Here is a 19,992-nt window from a genome sequence, read left to right as displayed (position 1 = left end):
GATAAAACTGACATATTTTTAGATAAAGATCTTCTTACTGATCGTGATGATTGAAGCTAAATTTATCAATGGTGCAATTCCAATAGGTAACTTTATACATTATTTTTAAGGACTAACTACTACCTTTCAAAAGACTTTCTGATCTATTATTTATTCCATTTTATATTGGATCAATCGAACAAAATATAACACATCTTTATATCTACAACCATTGCAAATATTCCTTTGAACATAGAGTTTTAATCTTGGAAGTTGGCTAGGTGTCAATCTTGAAACTACTCTACAATTTAAAGTCTTTTTCTGTGTGAACTTATTCATATAAAATGGTCATTACTCACAGATTAATTAGCTAATACATATAAAACGTTTACAGCAGTTCCCATGATGGGAGAAAGTAATACAGTTATCTTTTGAGGAGTAAGGAGAGGCTGCTAAAAATCTCAGGGCTGGGAGGAATAGAGATGTTACTGGTGCTTGCTCGAGTAAATCGACAAACAACGGGATGACAGTGACAGTGACTGTGACCAAAAACTCAAACTTGACTTAAACTTAAGTAGTACCATTTTTTATCATTAAATTAGTGTGATGTAATACTTTAGCTATTGAAAAAAATTATTTTAAAGTAAAATACTAACTGACCAGAGAAATAGAAACAAAATTTTTATTTTACTAAAAAAATTCAGTTATTCCTTTTAAAAAATTTAATATATACAAAATAAGAAGCTGGCAAAAATCACACTCAAGAATAAAATTTTATGTACCCTCCCCATACCCCACATATATATAAATGCCATTTCATGTCTATTCTGCTCCCAAGTGGAAACATTTATCGTTCCTATGACTCAATGATAGTATTAGGAATGCATATTAAAACTCAAAGTTTGAATCTACAAAAAAGCAATGCCTACAAGTATTATTACTAGATTCTCTAATTATGCTAACATTTTTTTAACACATCTACTGAGGATGTGAGAAAATTTTATTCTCAGTACTGATCCTTTAGAGTACAGTTTCTTTATTATATCAATTCAGCTAGAGCCTCCTATAAAACTTGGGCAGAGGATTGTTAGGTAGGTAAGGGACTGGGAAGAAATCTAGTAAAATTAAAAGACTAATATTGTAACAGCGGATCATCTGGAGTGCCATGAGAACTCTCCAAAATATCCCCTCACAGAACACCCAGAGGAAATTAAGTGCTCATCTTGCTTTGTAGGTAGAAATGGGTGATTCAATATTTTATAACTGAATGTACTAGTAGAAAATGACTGCTTAGCATTGCAACAATTATTATGAGATAAGCACTTGGCACCACTGGAAAAACAAACAAGCATTTTACTGTGGAGGAAAATAGGCAATATCTTGGTAGCTTCATCTAAAGTATGCAACTTAATGGAAGAGTACATAAACATAATATTTCAATATATTTTTCATGTAAGTATAATTTTTAGACCAAAAAGTATAGTTCTTTTGGGAAATAAAAAATTCTTCTCAAGGTAAACACAAATATTTAAATTATAATTCATAATTTGTTTTTAATTGCACTTGGGTTAATATTTTTCAAGAAATATAAGAAATCACCATTTTATGATATATAGTCACTCATGTATATATTTACTCACTAAGGTTATACTTATCAAATAACAAGTCTGAAGACTTTAGTTTTCAAATACATTATTTGAAACAAACATATTCCTGTTTGTTCAAACCCCTTAAAAACTGTAGTATGTAAGATTGTATTCCTGTTATTCACCAAATAAAACATTAACCTACCAATGTCCGATGTACCAATATGATTATCTCATCTCTACCTGAATATTATAGATCTCCATAGGAAAATATAAATTAAATTTTTAGCTGTGATTCAAAATAATTATGTCTCTTATAGCAATTGAAAATATCTCAGACTTCCAGATGTATGGCTTTCAAGTACATATCTTTTGACTTCTTATGATCAGATAATTAAAAAAAGGATTTAAAGCCAGGATCCTACATAAAAATTCAAGTTTTACCTGCATGAAGTATACATATGGAGAAAAAATATGTATTTTATATCTTACTTGCCTCCTTTTTATTTATATAAAATAAGGTAAGTTTTTTTTGTTTGTTTTTGTTTGGGGAGGGGCACATCAGCACCATTCAGGTTTTTTTTTTTTTTTTTAAATTTTTTATTGTGGAAAGTTACAAAGTTACAAAGTTTTCAGGTTTAGCACCATTCAGGTTTTAATCCTGCCTCTTCTCTCAAGTATCACTCTTGGATAGATCCGTCAGATCATTTAGAGGGTCAAGATCAAACCCAGGTCAGTTACAAAAGAAGGCAACATTTGATGCCAATTTCATCTTCAGAGAGGGAAAACAATGGAGATATAGGTCAGCAATAGAACATTATTGTTGCATATGTGAGACCCTGGGTTTGATCTTTGACTCACAAAGTTCAAAGAAACAAAGTGAATCATTAATGAGCTCAAGAACTATGCAAAATTGGCAGAGAAGTTAAACGTTTATCATGATCACAATCACAAAATCCCGTTAATCACCAATTTCTTGTGAGGGCTCAGTAACCTCTCATTTTGTCCTTTCCCTGAGATCTTAGAAGTCTATCTCAACTGGGCCCTCCTAACAATGTCGCACTGGGGCTTCTTTCAGGATCAGGGCAATGAGAACCAGCCTGTTACTGGATTTAGCATATGAATACACCATGGGAAGCTTGCAAGGCTGTCCAATGTGGGCAGGAAACTCTCAGAAGATTGCCAGTTTCTCCCAGAGGGAGAAGTAGGCTACAAGATATGGCTTCTGGGAGCTCACTTTTAAGTCTCTCTCTGGATGTTGGTCATTGATGGGATTACACACACCTGGGTTCCTCTGCTGGTACCTTCATGCATGAGGCCTTTCCGAACGTGTGAAGAGGGGCCTCGAGCATGGCTGTAGCTAGGTTCCGGTGGTCTTTGGCCACCGGGAGCTCTGCTCGGGATGGGGAGGGAAGCTGAAGCCCATCCCCTCCAAGGGGATGTATAACATTTATTAAAGATAATTAACAACTTTAAATTTTAGTTTTATCATTTATGAAGATTAAAACCCTAGGGACTGGAGCAATAGCACAGCAGGTAGGGTGTTTGCCTTGCACGTGCCCAACCCGGGTTTGATTCCCAGCATTCCATATGGTCCTCTGAGCATCACCAGGAGTAATTTTTGAGTTCAGAGCCAGGAGTAACCCCTGTGCATTGCAGGATGTGACCCTCCCCACCAAAAAAGAAAGATTAAGTCCCCACATGTTTTTAAATTTTGTCAGCATTAAATAATACAAAAGGTAATTCATAATAATGTAATATAGCACTGTATCACTGTTGTCCGTTGTTCATTGATTTTGCTGGATTGGGCACTGGTATCATCTCCATTGTGAGACTTGTTGCTACTGTTTTTGGCATATCAGATACACCACGGGTAGCTTGCCAGGCTCTGCTGTGTGAGCAGGATACTTTTGGTAGCTTGCCAGGCTCTCTGAAAGGGATGGAGGAATCGAACCCTGGTTGGCTCTGTGCAAGGCAAATGCCCTACCCGCTGTGCTATTATATTGTCTTTAAATAATATGATACCTAAATCTATTTTAATTGAAATAGTAGGAGTTAGCATGAAATATAATTTTTATATCACAATGAGGAACCCAGATGTGTGGGACCCAGGAGTGAAACCTCCCAACCTGCTCAGATTAGGACTTGGCCTCTTCTGCCAAGATTTCCCATTTTCCAGTAGCTAATCAGTCACACCCAGGGCCTGCCCCTGCCCCCATGCCATGTAATCCCACCAACGGCCAACATCCAGAGACTTAAGATCAAGCTGCAAGAAGACATCTTATAGCCTACTTCTCCCTCTGGGAGACCCTGGCAAACTACCGAGAGTTTCCTGCCCACATGGGAGAGCCTGGCAAACTCCCCATGGTGTATTTATATGCCCAAACCAGTAACAATGCTGGGTCTCATTCCCCTGACCCTGAAAGAGCCTCCAATGAGGTTTCATTGGGAAGGATGAGTAAAGAGAGGCTTCTAAAATCTCAGGGCTAGGGCGAATGGAGATGTTACTGAGACTGTTCGAAAAATTTGATGATCAACGGGATGATAATGATGATGATGATATCACAATGTGTAATTTTGGAAAGGGTAAAACACAGCACAAAGTTGTAGAAGATGATGAAAGTCAGTTTTATGTCATTTTATAATAATTGCTGAGTTTCATAATTTAAATACACAGGTTTATCTTTAGATAATAAGCAGTATTAAAGAGTCACAAAACAGGACATCCAATACCCCTAAAATCCTATTCACTTGATCTTTTCAAGGGAACTTGAGCACTTGCTCTGCATGAAGGAGGCCCATGTTTGATCCCTAGCACCACCTGATCTCATCACAGACAATAAACTGGGAGTAGCCTTAAAGTACTTCTGTGTATATGTAGGTTCAAAGCCAAATAATAAAAATAAAAAGTTGTAATCGGGAGTTTAGTACTTCAATCTTTGCAATGAATATTTTTTAGAATTCAGATTTTATCAGAGTCAAATTATAATTTCTCCACACATAATTAATGAGTGAGTGTAAGTAGAATTTCAGTAGGCCTATTTATTCTTATCAGTCAGTAGAAATTATAGTTGAATACTTTCTGAGATGTATTCAGTAAACTGAGTTTTTTCCCTTTCCTTTCTACAAAGACCTTGATGATGACTGCATTCAAACTGAGATATTTTTTATTCTGATAATCTCTGCAACCATAACACAAAGATTTGGTGTACTCATTGCTGCATTGTTTACTAATTAATTCATGTCCTATATAAATATTTATCAAGCAATTGTTGTGTATCAGAGGCCAGTAAGAAGTTGATTAGCTTAGACTAGAACCAAGTACTCTGATTTCTAATCATAGCTTTTTCTTTTCAACAATGCTACTGGAGAGAAAAGAGGTCATGCTTTATTAAAGAACTAATTGCAACCAATGAATTTGAAGAAAAGAATATTTGTGGAACTGTTTTAATCTCTGTTTCATAGCCATATACTTGGACATTAGATGAAAGAAGCTGAATGTCTTTAATATCTTTCAAACTTTGATGGCAAATAAAAATGTATTTTTCAGCCTACCGCACAGAGTGTGAACTAGGCAGTGGAATAAAAAAAAAAATTTAAAAAGGAAAATCTAATACCTCAAGGGAAGAACCATCATCCTTTTGACTATGTTAGTGGCTGACCTTCTACTTCAGAAATAAAATGCAACCTGAAAGATGTTGAGAAAATATTTCAGATTAAAAGTGATTGATGAAACAGCCCATTATTTAGATCTCTTTTTTTCACATGAGAGGGTATGCCATCACATGCAGAGAGTGAAGGACAACAGATATAAGACTGGAAAAGAAATTGCTCAGTTGTTCATTTGGGATTTCAAGGACAGTTCTAAAGCCGCATTGTGACTAAAATGGAACAAGTTCACTTAATAAAGTGGTAGCTTACAGATTAATATCTACTTCTACTCTCTGTAATATATGAATTTTAGCATCCAAATTTCAGAATTTTTTGATTGTTCTTATAAGACTAACTTAAAATCTAAACTTTGATGGCATATTTTTGATATTAATTTTAGTAACCAAACTTAAGCAAATTTAGGATAACTAGGATAGCATATTTATTAAAAATTCTACTCAAGTAAGTGCAATGCCTGAATAGTAAATCTCTAATTTTCTAAGAAAATTAACCTAAACATAATATTTTGGGGCTAGGGAAAATGTTCAAGGAATTGGAGCAAATGCTTTGCATGACTGCATATCCATGTTCAATCCCCAGCACTGCAGTTTTCTGAGCACTGCTGAGAGTTACCTCTGAGCACTGAGCCAAAAATAGGTGCCAAGTGTTGCTGGGTGGGACCCAAACCCTGCTCACTATAAAAATACTATTTGGGTTTCTATATGAATCTTAGATGTTTATGTTTTCTATTTTTTAAATATTCAGTGTTTTCAGAACTGCCTAAATATTCATGAGTAATTCAAATGTTAAAGTATGTATGTGCCAGACCAATTTCACCAGGGCATGCTAGATGGAACAGGTGCAGTCTCCCTTCCTACTCCAGATGGAATCCTGGTGACCAAGAGCTTCCACAAGCAAGGCCCAGGTATGCAGGTTCCAGGACAGAATCTCCAGGTCACATGGCAGCAGCGAATTTAGGCTGCCCCTCCCTGGGTCCCCGTCTGCCCGGCAGACTGACTCTCATGCCCACAATTTGCCTCCAGTTGCCTTCTTAGTGCACCAACAGTCCTGGTCCATACACTACCAATTGAATTCCAAAATGGGTTAGTGCCATACAGAGATTTCTCTGGAACTCAACCATTTACAATCTAGAAATTTACATTTACAATCATGGCCATGCAAGCTCTCATAATATTCAAAATGAGCAATGGAAAATAAATTAATTAGCTTCTGCCTCTGGTAGGTAGGCTTGAATGGTGGTGGAAAATTTTGAGCAAAACATAATGCCCAGAATTAGAGAGAGAGTATTGGGGAAATTGTCTTCCATAGAGGCAGGGTGAGGACTGGTATGTGGGGGGGCACAGGAGGGATACAGGGGAAGATACTGGGGACATTGGTGGTGGAAAATGTGCATTGGTGGAGGAATGGGTGTTCCATCATTGTATGGCTGAATCTCAAACATGAAAGCTTTATAACTCTATCTCACGGTGATAGAATTTTTTTAAAAAAAGATAATATGGAGTTCATGCCCAATTCAAGTAGCTTAATTAATGGTTGAACAAATATCAGTACTCCTACATTATTTAAAAAATAATAATAAAGTATGTATGTGAGGGCTAGAGTGATAGTACAGCAGGTAAGCCACTTGCCCTCCAGGCAGCTGACTAGGGTTCAATATCTGACACTGCTTATAGTAGCTTAAACACCAACAGGGGTAATTCCTGAGGACAGATCACAGAGTAAAATTGAGCACAGGTGAGTGTAGCCCAAATGCCAAAAAGAAACAAACAAAACTGAAAAAAAAATACAACCAAAATAAAGTATGTACATGAATCAAAAAGTATCCTCTAATAACTCAATTAGTAGATACAAATAAAAAAGTCTTTAGAAAGTAGGTTGATAATATTGAAATTAATTTATTATAAAATAATTACATTTTTTACACGTTAACAACTGTAATTTATTTTTATTAATACAATAACTCCCTATAGAATATAAAATATTACTGAAAGATATAAGCATCATAGTTCATTCTAAATAATGATATGTGCACATTTATAAAAGTCCATATAAAAGTATAGGAAAAATATACTTACATATTAATACAACAAAGTATATAATTGTCAAGAAAAATATTAACCATTTTATTTCTGGCCATAGTCTTTACTATCATATTTATCATCATATAGTAATTTTATAATCATGTTTGGCTTATATGAAAGAAGTCAGGGTTTTAATTATCAACAAGATAAAGACTTAATGAATTATAGTAAAATTGATAATCATAAAAAAATCAAGAATCAACCTGAAATTTATGATTTATAGTAAAACATTAAGAGTCATTATGAATTGTAAAAATTTGATAGAATCCTATAATACATCTTTTATATAGAGTGAAAGAAATTATTTTTGCCTCCCTAGCAAGATTGTGATATCTCAAAAGTAAAAGGAAAATTAGCTCAAAGTGTTTCATTGAGAAGAGTTAATAATTTAGTTACTATGTTTAAAACATATTCCTCAATTGACCTATTCAGTGCTGAAATATTTAGTACCAAAAATTAACTTTAAAATTGTTTTAAAATACTATCAAATGGCATTACAAGTAAAAGGTGTGAAGCAGAACCTCAAATTAGATTGTGAACACTTATCCTTAAAATAGAAACCTGAAAATTTGTTTGTTTTGATTGAAATTATAGTTTTACGATGCAAATGGTTTCAAGTTCATTCAAAATAAATGTGGTTTGGAATTGTCAACCATACATCAATTAGAGGATAGATGTTTACTAAAACAATGATTTTATCCTTAGACAAATTGATCTGTGGACTTTCTAAGGATGATTAGAAAGCATAGCCATTTATTATTAAGACTGCTATAGATCATTATTATGAATCTGTTCTTTTCATAAAAGAAAATACTTGTCTCTCATTTTCTTAAAGAAATTGAAATAGCATCCAGCGAATTCAAAAACAGATTCATCATTAAGGAATAGCTTTATGTTGGTTAGCAGAGCCCATCATTTAAGAAAAACTATATGAGGACCAAAATTTATAATACTGTTAATGATAGAACTTCACGAATACAGCATTTCAGCACCACAGCCTCCATGAGTGCATCTGTTTCCCTCCACCAGTGTCTCAATGGTCCCCCATAGAGGCAAGCTCAGTCTTGTAAACAAGTCCTCATTTTTTATTGCCTTTAGACATTGTCCTTTCCTTATTATGTTTCTTTATACCCTACATATGAGGAAGATAATCTGTATGTGTATCTCTCCTTCTGATTTACTTCACTCAGCATGATACTCTGCAGATAAGAGTTCATCACTTTTATCCCCACTGGAAATTATCAATTCACAACATAGAAGATTACTCAAATGACCTTTTTTTGCTTTGGTCTGATTAGTTGTTCTTGGGGAATCCGGCTTGCTCCTGAAAACCTTGTGGTCTTCTATATATATGATCTAGAAAACAACTCTCATTTCACATTTCCATAAGCAAAGTTTTTCTCTGAGTTCAATGATGCCCCATAGACTCCTGTCTCTCAAGGGTTAATTCATGGTACAAGATGTTTCACCAGATCCTCACCATGGCCTGCCCTATTCCCAAACCTGCTCATCCCCATTTACACATGGGCACCTCTACTCTTGGAATTGCTCTAGTAAGAATCTTAAGTTTTTGCTTCTCTACATTCCACCGGGGCTGGAGCGATAGCACAGAGGGCAGGGCGTTTGCCTTGCACACAGCCGACCGAAATTCTATTCCTCCGCCCCTCTCAGAGAGTATGGCAAGCTACTGAGAGTATCCCACTGGCCCGGCAGAGCCTGGCAAGCTACTGTTGGTGTATTTGATATGCCAAAAACAGTAACAACAAGTCTCACAATGGAGATGTTACTGATGCCCTAGCAAATTGATCAACAACAGGACAACAGTGCTACAGTAGTAGTAGTAGTAGTAGTAGTAGTAGTAGTAGTAGTAGTAGTAGTAGTAGTAGTAGTAGTAGTACTGTTTAGGTAACATGGCTACAGTGGTGCTAATGTTTATGACTTCAATGTACAGTTTTTGCAAGTTCATCATCACCAAAGGGCCCAAGGCCCTCTACCATGGTCTCTGTATCACCTCTCATATTCCTCTTCAACCCCCACCACTTCTCCAACTTGTTGTGTTCTGAATTCTGAAATCCAAGGTGAGGGCTTTGTCATAGTTCAATACCATGCATCCCTTTGTTTTGTGTATGTCTTTGTGTGTGTGTATACACATCCAGATAAGTGAAATCATCTATTATTCATGATTTTACCTGAGACTTATTTCACTTAATATACCTACAGTTATATTCATGTTGCAGGAAACTGCAAGATTTTATCCTTTGTTATAGCTGAACTGTATTGCATTGTGTGTTTACATCACAGTTCTCAATTCTTTTGTGTTTAGACATTTTGGCATCTACATTTTCTGACTCTTATGACTGCATTTACATAGGAGAGCATATATCTCTTAAAATTATTGTTCTCACGATTGGGGGGGGGGTAAATGCCAAGAAGTTGAATAGCTAAGTTATATAGAAGCTCTATTATTACATTTTTGAGAAATATCCATTGAGATTTCTTTGTAAGAGATGCTCCATATATTTTTCTCCGTGTTTTTGATAGAGGCTGAGCTAGTGACATTCCACCAACACTGAATTTTTCACCAGATTTCCACCAACTCTGTTTCCAGTCTTTAAGATATGTGCCATTCTCACTGGTGTTAGATTACCTCATTGTTTAGATTAACATTTCAATGATAATAATAATAATAAAACCTATTGGTACTGGAATAAAGGTATTTACTCAGACCAACTGAATGGAGAACCTAGAGTTAATCTATGACAGTTAATCTGTCAAATGGTTAATCTGTACAGTTAATCTATGACAAAAGCCTTAGGTGAATGAAAGGAAGAAAGGAAATCCTCTTTTAAATAATATTAATAGAAAAACTAGATAGCTACAGGTGAGAAAAATTAAGACAAGGAGACACCTCCTTGAAGAAAATATACACATGGATAGTAGCCTATGAAAAAACGGTGTGATTCTAACTAATAATCTTGAGTAATAGCTATATAGTAAGATGATATTTATTTGATCATGTGTAACCTAGGAGAGATATAAGGAGATCATACAATGTCCTAAACTTAATTCCTATCCTTAGTGTCGATTTTTTTTTGACAAAAGGAACAAATTAACTAATGCAGACTGAGAAATATTTTTACAAAGAAATAAAATAGACATACATGTTAGAAATTAAGTCTACTTCCCAAGTAAATCTCATAGAACACTGACATAAAAACTTGCTTTGTGTCAATGTTCAAGAAAAACAAAACATAAAACCCAAATACAAATACATCTTTTAATAAAACAAAAATATCACTATATAATTTCTGGTCTGTTTCTACTACTATTTGGTGAATTAGATACATTACAAATATAGTTTTTGAATTTGGAAACTCCACTTTAAAGGGAACTATAGACAAACATGCTTCTTGTATAACCACTCCCAAATATTTTTTGAAGGTATTGTTGGAGCAATTTTCTGCCAAGTAACTACTTCATCTGACTTAAGTCACACAATAATATTGCCAATGACTTTTACAATAAATGACCTAGAAAAAAACTTCTATTTGTAAAAAGATTTTCTATAAAAATTATAAACTGTAAAAATATTTACAACTTCTTTTTCTAAAGCTCGTAGAACTATAATATTGGCTGATTGTTTACACACATTTTATATCTTCATCTTCTTATATATCTTAATTATTTTTTCTTATGTAGCAATATTTTTGCTACATTTGCTACAGTACGTTTTACACTATAAAAGAGAGGGCTGGAGCAATAGCACAGCTGGTAGGGCATTTGCTTTGCATGTGGCTAACCCAGGTTCGATTCCCAGCATCCCCTATAGTCCCCAGAGCACCGCCAGGAGTAATTCCTGAGTGCAGAGCCAGGAGTAACCTCTGAGCATTGCTGGGTGTAAAAAAAAAGCAAAAATAAATAAATAAAAGAGAAACTGTGATACTTTTAAAGTAAAATTACTCAAAAATAGGACCATTATGTAAGAAAAAAGGTACTTAATATTAATTTGACATGATTTTTCAAATCCTTATAATCAATGCAAAATGATACATTGATAAATTTTGCACTTACACCTTCCTAAACAATCATTTGTGTCTTAGAAGGATTCTTCAAAGAGCTCACAGCAAAAATAAAATTGATAAGAAAATAATGATATTGATTATATCTTCAGAGTCAGGACAGGGTAATTGTCCAGAGAAAGTCTTGATTTATTTAGCATTTCTGACATTAGTCACTGCTGTAGTATAGAGATATAACATATCTATAATCATATTTGATTTGTATAAGACAAGAAACTGCAGAGCTTGACTTCTCAACAGGAATTTCTATAAGAAATTAAAATAATGGCTCTCATGGCAAAAGACTGCTGGGATGACAGTAAGCTAATTTTCCAGGGCTGAGAATTTAAAAAACTGTTTTGACAACCAACAGTGAATAGCTTTCAACCTTATTTCACTCTTACACCAAGAGCCAGTTTTTTATGCATTTGTAATCATGGACTTCTTCAAATGCAAAGATATTAGCATTACTGATTTGTTTTCCATTATCACATAAAGTCATGTCACACTTTAGAGTGTCCTATGCACTGATTTAAAAAGCATTATAATAATAAACTCCAGAGCAGAGTATTGCAACCTTAAGGTATAGTGCAGAATATTAAGAAAATGGAAGGTGTGCACAATCTACAGAGAGGAAGCAGTTATAGATGGAGAAACTCTCATTTTGCTAGTTCTAAACAAAAGCATGTATGAAGTCTCATACATGCTTCCAAGATTAGTTTAAAGCTTTCACATGAATGGATGTAACTCAGTACATTATTTTGCAGAGCTGTCTGAAAAATAAGTAAACTATAAGGTAAACCTATGCAACATCCCGCAGGAGGAACATAATAGATTCTTTCAAAACTTTTTCTTATTGTCTGAAAATTTTTGTCAGGAATCTTTAACTGTCATGTATTTTATTCTAGAACCCATGAATGCACATCAACTCTGGATGTCTGCATTGATACAATGCCACATTAAAAAAAATAGATCAACCATACTGACCTTAAAGGAATCATTCTTTCAACTCCAATACTCATGATGACCCACAGCATTTCAATATAAACATTTAAATAAAACTAGCCAGAATACTCTCTCTGCATACAGGACTATGTGGACAATAAAATATTATATTTTCATCCTCAGTGAAGCTAGTCAGAAGTAAAGGGAAAGATACAGAATGATCTCCCTCTTATGTGGTATATAAGGAACCATAGTTAAAAACCAAACAGAAACTAAAAACTGGTTTTTAGTAGGAAATATGTCACTGAAGGGGAGATGGGAGACTAGGAGAAGTACACACTAAGACAGTGATAAGAGAAGCTGACACTGGTGGAAAGTGGTGTTAGCATGAATTTTATTTATGAAACCCTGTCATTATGAATATCATAAATCAAAGAGACTAAAATATTTTTTATAAAATAAAACAACATTTGGCAAGAGTAAGTGCTTATTTTCCATATACAGAAGTGTGTGTGTGTGTGATGAGTCTGTGTGTGTGTAAGGTATGGGTTTGCCGTGCCCAATTGTGCTAAGGGATTACTCCTAATGCTATGCTCAGAGTTACTCCTAAGAGTGGTTGTGGGACATATGCTGTTCATAAAAAACTGGATTTGTTGCTCGCAAGATAAGTGCCTTACCCAATGTACTATCTCTCTTTGGTTCTGATAATTTATTAATATAATACACAAAAAATATGTTATTCTGGAAAATTTTAAGTAAAACTTACAGTAATTGTTTGATGCATGGTGATCAGCCATAATTAACAGCAATGCATATGATTTACTCTAAATAGCATTATTTGGTACTACACAAATATTTCTCCTACATTAATAAATAAATGTATGAATTAGACTTATGTATTCAGTTTCAGGATTTAAGTTTTAAAACTCAGTATAATTTCACTTTTTTTTTCCAGTTTTGGACCACATCCGATAGTGCTCAGGGTTTACAGCTGACTCTGCACTCCGAGATTACTCCTGCTGGTGCTGGAAATTAAACCCAGTTTACCTCATACAAGGCAAATCTTCTACCTGCTGAAAAATCACTCCAGCCCATTACTTCAGTTCTTAACACTTGAAACCCAGGTCTGGTGGGGGTACACATAAGTGGGGTTGAACATTATCATAACAATAAACAGATGTAAAGTCTTTCCTCCAGGGAAGTTCTTCTAGGAGATTAACTCAAGGACAAAATTTCATCTGTGGGTTCAGCACTCTAGATTACTAAGAGATCTGATCAAGGGCAGGATTCCATGTAAGAGTGTATTGCTTTCTCCTTTCCATAGCTAGTAACCTGTTTAAACAATCATATTAAATTTACTTCTTATTAATATTTCTGGTCATTTTGTATCAACACAGTAAGAGATATATTAATCTTAAAGGGTGGCTCTTCCTGGGGCCATCTCCCTATAAATCTCAGACTACAGTCCTCAGGCCAGGTTAGTCTTACCTAACTCCAGAAGGGTCCTTATTCAGTTACTTCTTCTGGGGTCATGACAGAGTTTGTTTCATGACCTTGCTCCTAACTTCTCATATTTTTATGGCATTTTGCTTGCCCCTTTCAATGCCAGGGTACTTTTTGGATTGTCCTAGGTCCATCCAAGTGCCTTGCTTCCTAACTTCCTTTTGTGGGGTATTAGGATATAAGGAAAACTGAGGCTTAAGTCAAGTAATTATGAGGAATGCTCAGGAGTAAATATTATTTGGAGTCAGTTAACTCCCATGTTACAAAAGCATAGTATTAACTGTCTTCCTGTGTCTATACAAAAAGAACATGCTGAACCATACAGAGGACATAAAGGAAAGAGAAAAGCAATATAGGACTAAGAGTGCCTGGTAGAATTGGGTGTGTCTTGGGAACACTGTCATGGGTGCAACTCAATAAACCTAAGCTACCTGTGGGAGAAGCAAGGACAAACCAATGTTATTCGACAGGATCCAAAATCAAGTTTTGCAGGCTCAAATTCCAAAACAAAGCAACGATATGAAAAATAGTGTGAACTGTAGCAAACTTCTCTGTACCTCAATTTTCTCACTCATAAATTAGGGAAGATATTATAGATTTAAATATAGTTAATGAAAGTTGAAAAATGTTAGTATATATAATTTGGTCAATAGTAGTAAATACTATTAAAAAATTTCTATTACCATTTTCAGTTTTGTTTAATTTGTAATTAAGTAAATTTATTTGAGGCTCCTGTACATTTTATTTGTTTTCTGAAAATAAAATATGCAAGGGTTCACTGTATCACTGTATTACTGTCATCCTGGTGTTCATCCATTTGCTCAAGTGGGCACCATTAATGTCTCCATTTGTCCCATCGCTGATTTTAGCAGCCTCTCCTTACTCATCTTTCCCCACGATTTGAGACTCTTTCAGGGTTAGGGGATGAGACCTGTTATTGTTACTGTATTTGACATATCAAATAGGCCACAGGGAGCTTGCCAGCCTCTTCCGTGGGGGCAGGATACTCTTGGCAGCTTGCCGGGCTTTCGAGAGGGATGGAGAATGGAGACTGTATATCAGAGAATATAAGCAAGTACGTTAAAACCAAAAACGTGTGCTGCTTTAGGCACATCAGTGGGCTAGAATATAAGAGGTGGTATGGCTGTGCGCTTCCAGGAGCTTTGTTTTATAGTCTCTGGATCTTGGCTGTTGATGGGATTACATGGTGCTGGGGGCCATTTGTGGGTGTGATTGCCAAGCTACTGGAAGTGGGGGGGTCTGGGTGGAGGAGGCCCAGTCCCAATTCCAGCAGAGTTGGAGATCTCAGCCCCGAGTCCCGCATGCCTGGGTTCCTCTGCCGGTTCCTTCATGCAAGAGGCTCCTGCTAGCATGTGGAGAATGGCCATGAACATGGTTGTGGCTGGGTTCTGGAGGTGTTTGACTGCTAGGGCTCTGCTTGGGGTGGGAAGGGAAACTCAACCCATCCCCGTCCGAAGGGCCCTGGTGGAGAAAGCCTGGCTCAGGGGTATTCGAGGGTTAACTTCATATTATTTGCAATGTCCCCATAAGAAGGATGTTCTAAGCAAATGAGATAATACTAGCCAAAATGCACTGAACATAAAGACTTTTTTTTTTTTGGTTATCTTAGAATGCTGAAACTTCACTTTTATTTATTTAATTTTGGGATACACCCGGTCATGGTCAGGGCTTAATCTGTCTCTCTGCTCAGAGATGATTCCTGAAGGTACTTGGGGGACAATATGAGATTCCAGAAATTGAATCTATGTGGGCAAATGACCTGTCCCTTATTCTCTCTTGTCAGCCTTGAGACTTCACATTTTAATAACGAAATAATGTAGAGTTGGGGTGACTTTACACTAAACACTTAAGACATTTCATACTATATCCAAAAGAAGATAAGCTAAATAATGTCTAATTGCTAAATAAAATATTGGTAGGATAGGATTATGATTAAACAAAAGAGACAACTTGAAAGAATGTCAGAGATAACTTAACAAGAAAGAATTAGCATTTTGAGTAAATTACTATAGGTCATGCAAAGTGTTCTAGAATCTATTAATGTACATTAGAAAATGAAAAGATCTAAGAATTCCTCCAGGATATAAATGTTGGAGAAAGATGTTTTAAGCTACATTTCCCCAAGTACATGTGAATGTATGTGTGGGTATGTATGCATATAAAACTTGAGGTAATTTTTTTTTTTGTGAGGGTCACGTCCGGCGATGCACAGGGGTTACTCCTGGCTTTGCACTCTGGAATTACTCCTGGTGGTGCTTGCAGGACCATATGGGATTCTGGGAATCGAACCCGGGTCAGTTGCATGCAAGGGAAACACCATACCTGCTATACTACAGCTCCAGTCTCACTTTAGCTGTTTATGTAGCACTGTAGCACTGTTGTCCCGTTGTTCATTGATTTGCTCGAGCAGACACCAGTAACGTCTCCATTGTGAGACTTGTTGCTACTGCTTTTGGCATATCAAACATACCATGGGGAGCTTGCCAGGCTCTGCCGTGCAGGCAGGATACTCTCAATAGCTTGTCAAGCTCTCTGAGAGGGACAGAGGAATCGAACCTGGGTCAGCCGCGTACAAGGCAAACTCCCTACCCTCTATGCTATCGCTCTAGTCCTAGCTATTTATATTAGCAATTTTTCTGCATAATATATTTTTGAAGTGTTACTTAATTTTTATTTAATTATACATTAGGAAGATAGATTTTTCTTTAAAATTAGATAGAACATGATTTTTAAACAATTTAGAATTTGCCTACTGCATGGCAATATACTACCTTTTATTTATCTTCTAATTTGATATAACAACTAAAAAGGTAGGCATCATCATTATCCTCAATTTATTTATAAGAAAATAAAAACACAGAAAGCTTAAATTTATCTATGCTAAGCTCAGAAAATCTATAAGAAGTGGAATTTCAGCCTAAGCAGTTTAACTGGAAAACTAATCTCTTGGATTCTGAGCTCTATTATTCTCCTTAGATAAGGAATGGTTTGATGAACTGAACATTTAGGAATACAATTTGAGAGGACGATCCACTCAGAGCCACTGCCAGTGAATATCAAGAAAATCAGAAACCATGAGAATCACAATGAGAAATTCACCTCATTTTTTGAAGAAAGATTTCCCCTATTGTTTTAATTTCAGGCAACGTGATGTACATAGCTATTGAGAATAGTTTTAGGCATATAATGTTCCAGCTCCAAACCCACCACCCGTGTCAGGGTTCCTCCACCAATACCCCAGTTCTCTCCAAACTCATTCTTCTGTTTGCCATTATGTGGGATTGTTCAACACACGTGAGAAACAGGACTTTAACAATTAAGAATATGTACAGATTTAGGTCACAGAACACAAGGAGAAAAATTTCTATTGTGCCATATAACTGCCGTTCACTTACTTTAATGATCGTGGAACATGGGGAAACTCATGAGAGATAAGAACCCCAAGAAGCAGAGTGCTAGTTGCCTAAAAGGGAACAAAAAGCTGTTTCCTTTTGGATTAGAGTAAAATAAAGAATGTTTCCCTAATTAGATAAAATGAAAACATGTATTAAATCTGGTATAGAGAAAGAATATAACATGTCTTTTCCTATCTCTCCTCATCTGCTAGAGGCCTTTGAACAGGGAACATTCTGAACAACCATAAGGGTTATCACTGGATATTAAAAGTCAACAAACTGATAAGAATAGATACTACACTTGATCTTAGCCAAAAGGCCGAGAACCTGCCCCACCCCAAGGGACCCAGCACTGGCAGCCAGTACCCATCCACCACCACTCTCCAGGCTGCTTTCCAGACACATTATAAGACACTTCCTACCCATTTCCCATAATTACCACATTCTATTTGATGGAGTGCAGACAGTAGGTAACAAATCATAGAGAGTAATATATATTACTCTTGTAGCTCTTGCTGGGAGAGCCCGGCACAATATGCCAAAAACATTAATGATAGGTCTCACACCCCTGACCCTGAACGAGCTTCCAATCGTTGGGAAAAATGAGTAAGAAGAGGCTGCTAAAATCTCAGGGATGGGACAAATGGAGATGTTACTGGTGCCTACTCGAGTAAATTGATGAATGATGGGATGGCAGTGATGACAGTGATACAGTGATTAAAATCAACATAATATTAACAGGACTTTAGCAACAGAAGAACCAACTTTCATGATGACTCTTTCTTGCTTCCATCAAATCATACAGACATTTTCTTCTGAAGCATATTTTTTACAACCCCTTTTATGACCTTCTGTATGGTCAATTTTAAGTTGGAAAGAAACGATATGAAAATAAAAGTCAATTTTACACCAGACAACTTATTGTGCAATGGAAGAAAGGACCTCAGTGCTGTTAGAAAGTTATTCAAAATCATAAATCCTAGCTACCACTGCACTGCATTAAGCAACTATGTATTACAACTATAAACCATTGCAAGTCCATTTTAGATGCTACAAGAGTCAGTTTTAAAAACATGCATATTTAAAACATTGGCAACACCTAATAAGACAAGTCACACATCCCTTGGTGTAACATACCTACATTTTATAGATATGCTAAAAAGAAAGCACCTTTATAATTTATATACCAGTGCAGATTAATTATAGATTTATTAAATTTTCATTACTTCTATTTTAATACAAATATATATAACAATATATAGAGAGTAATTTTAAGTCAATTATTTCTCTCAGCCTTATTATATGACAAGTTTGCTGTCAAGCTTTCTAAAATTCTGTCTCATTTTTACGATCCTCATTATTTTCTGAAACTCACACTGGATCAAGCTATTTCATCTAAAATTTGCCATAGATCCTTCAATATATTCTGCTGCCTGGGGTATTGAATTTGATGAAACATTCCTCGTGAGTAGAAAACAAAAACAATTGTAAACAAAAATCAGATACAGAAAGCTTCAGATTATTGCTCAAAGGGGTATTGACATAAAAATCACACTAAGCTTATTATTAATAATTTTTTTCCAAAAATAATGTCAATATTGTTATTTTGCTTTTTAAACTCTTTATGTAAATAGATCATAATATAGTTACCATTCTTTGCTGGTATGCAACTGTAAATATTCATATAGTTAATAATAAATTATTCTAATAACATTAAATATCATAACATGCAGGGCTTACATATAACTTTATTTTAAGTTTTCAAATACTGCCATAAATATTTTTTATGAGAGATTTAAGTGATAGTATTAGTATTACATAATAGTGATTGACAAGTTACTTTGGCAGAGGCACCCAGTTTTAATCCATAAATGTTCCAAATAAGATTTCAGGTGAGGTTTTGGTCACAATCAATGGGACTTAAGGCTTACTCTTTACTCTGCATTCAGGGATCACTCCTGGAGAAGCTTAAGGTACTGTGTGGTGCTGGGGATAGTAATGCATTCAGGGCAAGTACTTACCACTCTACTCTATCTCCAGATCCACAAATTTAAATAAAAACATTTTGTACTAAAAAGCTTTCACAATTATACTTCATGTTTCATAGAAAAAACTATAACAAGGTTGGAGAGATAGCACATGCATAAGGTGCTTGCCCTGCACTGGGTGACCCTAGTTCTATCCCCAGTATTGACACACCCACCCCCCCCCTCGCTCCCACACCTCCCGGTCCCCTAGTTAGAAGTGATTTCTGAGCATAGAACCAGGACTAAGTCCTGAACATAACTGGATGTGACCCCAAATCAAATAAAGATACCAAACGCAAATAAATGGACATACAAAAACCCTTGTTTTTGTCACATGTTTATAAAGTATAAATAGCTCATAAACAATTGTTCAATCATTCTCTGAAAATTTGTTCAATTTTACACCTTGTATAATAATAACTCCACTAATTTCTTTATTCCTTCAATAATTATTGTTCAAGACATTCACTATATGTGTGATGTCAAGAAGAATAGTAGGGCCTGATCTCTAGAAGAATATTATAAAGAAATTAGAGTTCAATAATGTAAATGCCAATAGACAGAGGTTACAAAGTTTTGAGTTAATATGTAGACCTATTAAAGAGAAAGGAACTAAAGAAGCACACTTAGAATAAGTGTACAGTTATTTACCCAGAACTAATAATGTTTGCTGATGCTTTTGGTGACTAAAAAAAATAGTTTTTTTAATAAAGCAAAATAATTTT

General features: G+C 35.4%; 1 long non-coding RNA gene and 1 other non-coding gene across 2 annotated transcripts in view; both read right to left on the bottom strand.

The window, feature by feature from the left end:
* Positions 1-19,992, bottom strand: part of LOC129404257 (uncharacterized) — a 733,623-nt gene that overhangs the window by 167,244 nt on the left and 546,387 nt on the right. The gene's annotated exons all lie outside the window — the stretch shown is intronic.
* LOC129401122 (U2 spliceosomal RNA) lies at positions 17,379-17,571 on the bottom strand. Its single transcript, XR_008628118.1, has one exon. It is a non-coding gene; the product is annotated as a U2 spliceosomal RNA (small nuclear RNA).

This window comes from Sorex araneus, chromosome 1, assembly GCF_027595985.1.
Source record: "Sorex araneus isolate mSorAra2 chromosome 1, mSorAra2.pri, whole genome shotgun sequence".
Classification (NCBI taxonomy): domain Eukaryota; kingdom Metazoa; phylum Chordata; class Mammalia; order Eulipotyphla; family Soricidae; genus Sorex; species Sorex araneus.
The sequence above is the reverse complement of the archived record's forward strand: the minus strand, read 5'-3'. Positions and strand labels throughout refer to the sequence as shown.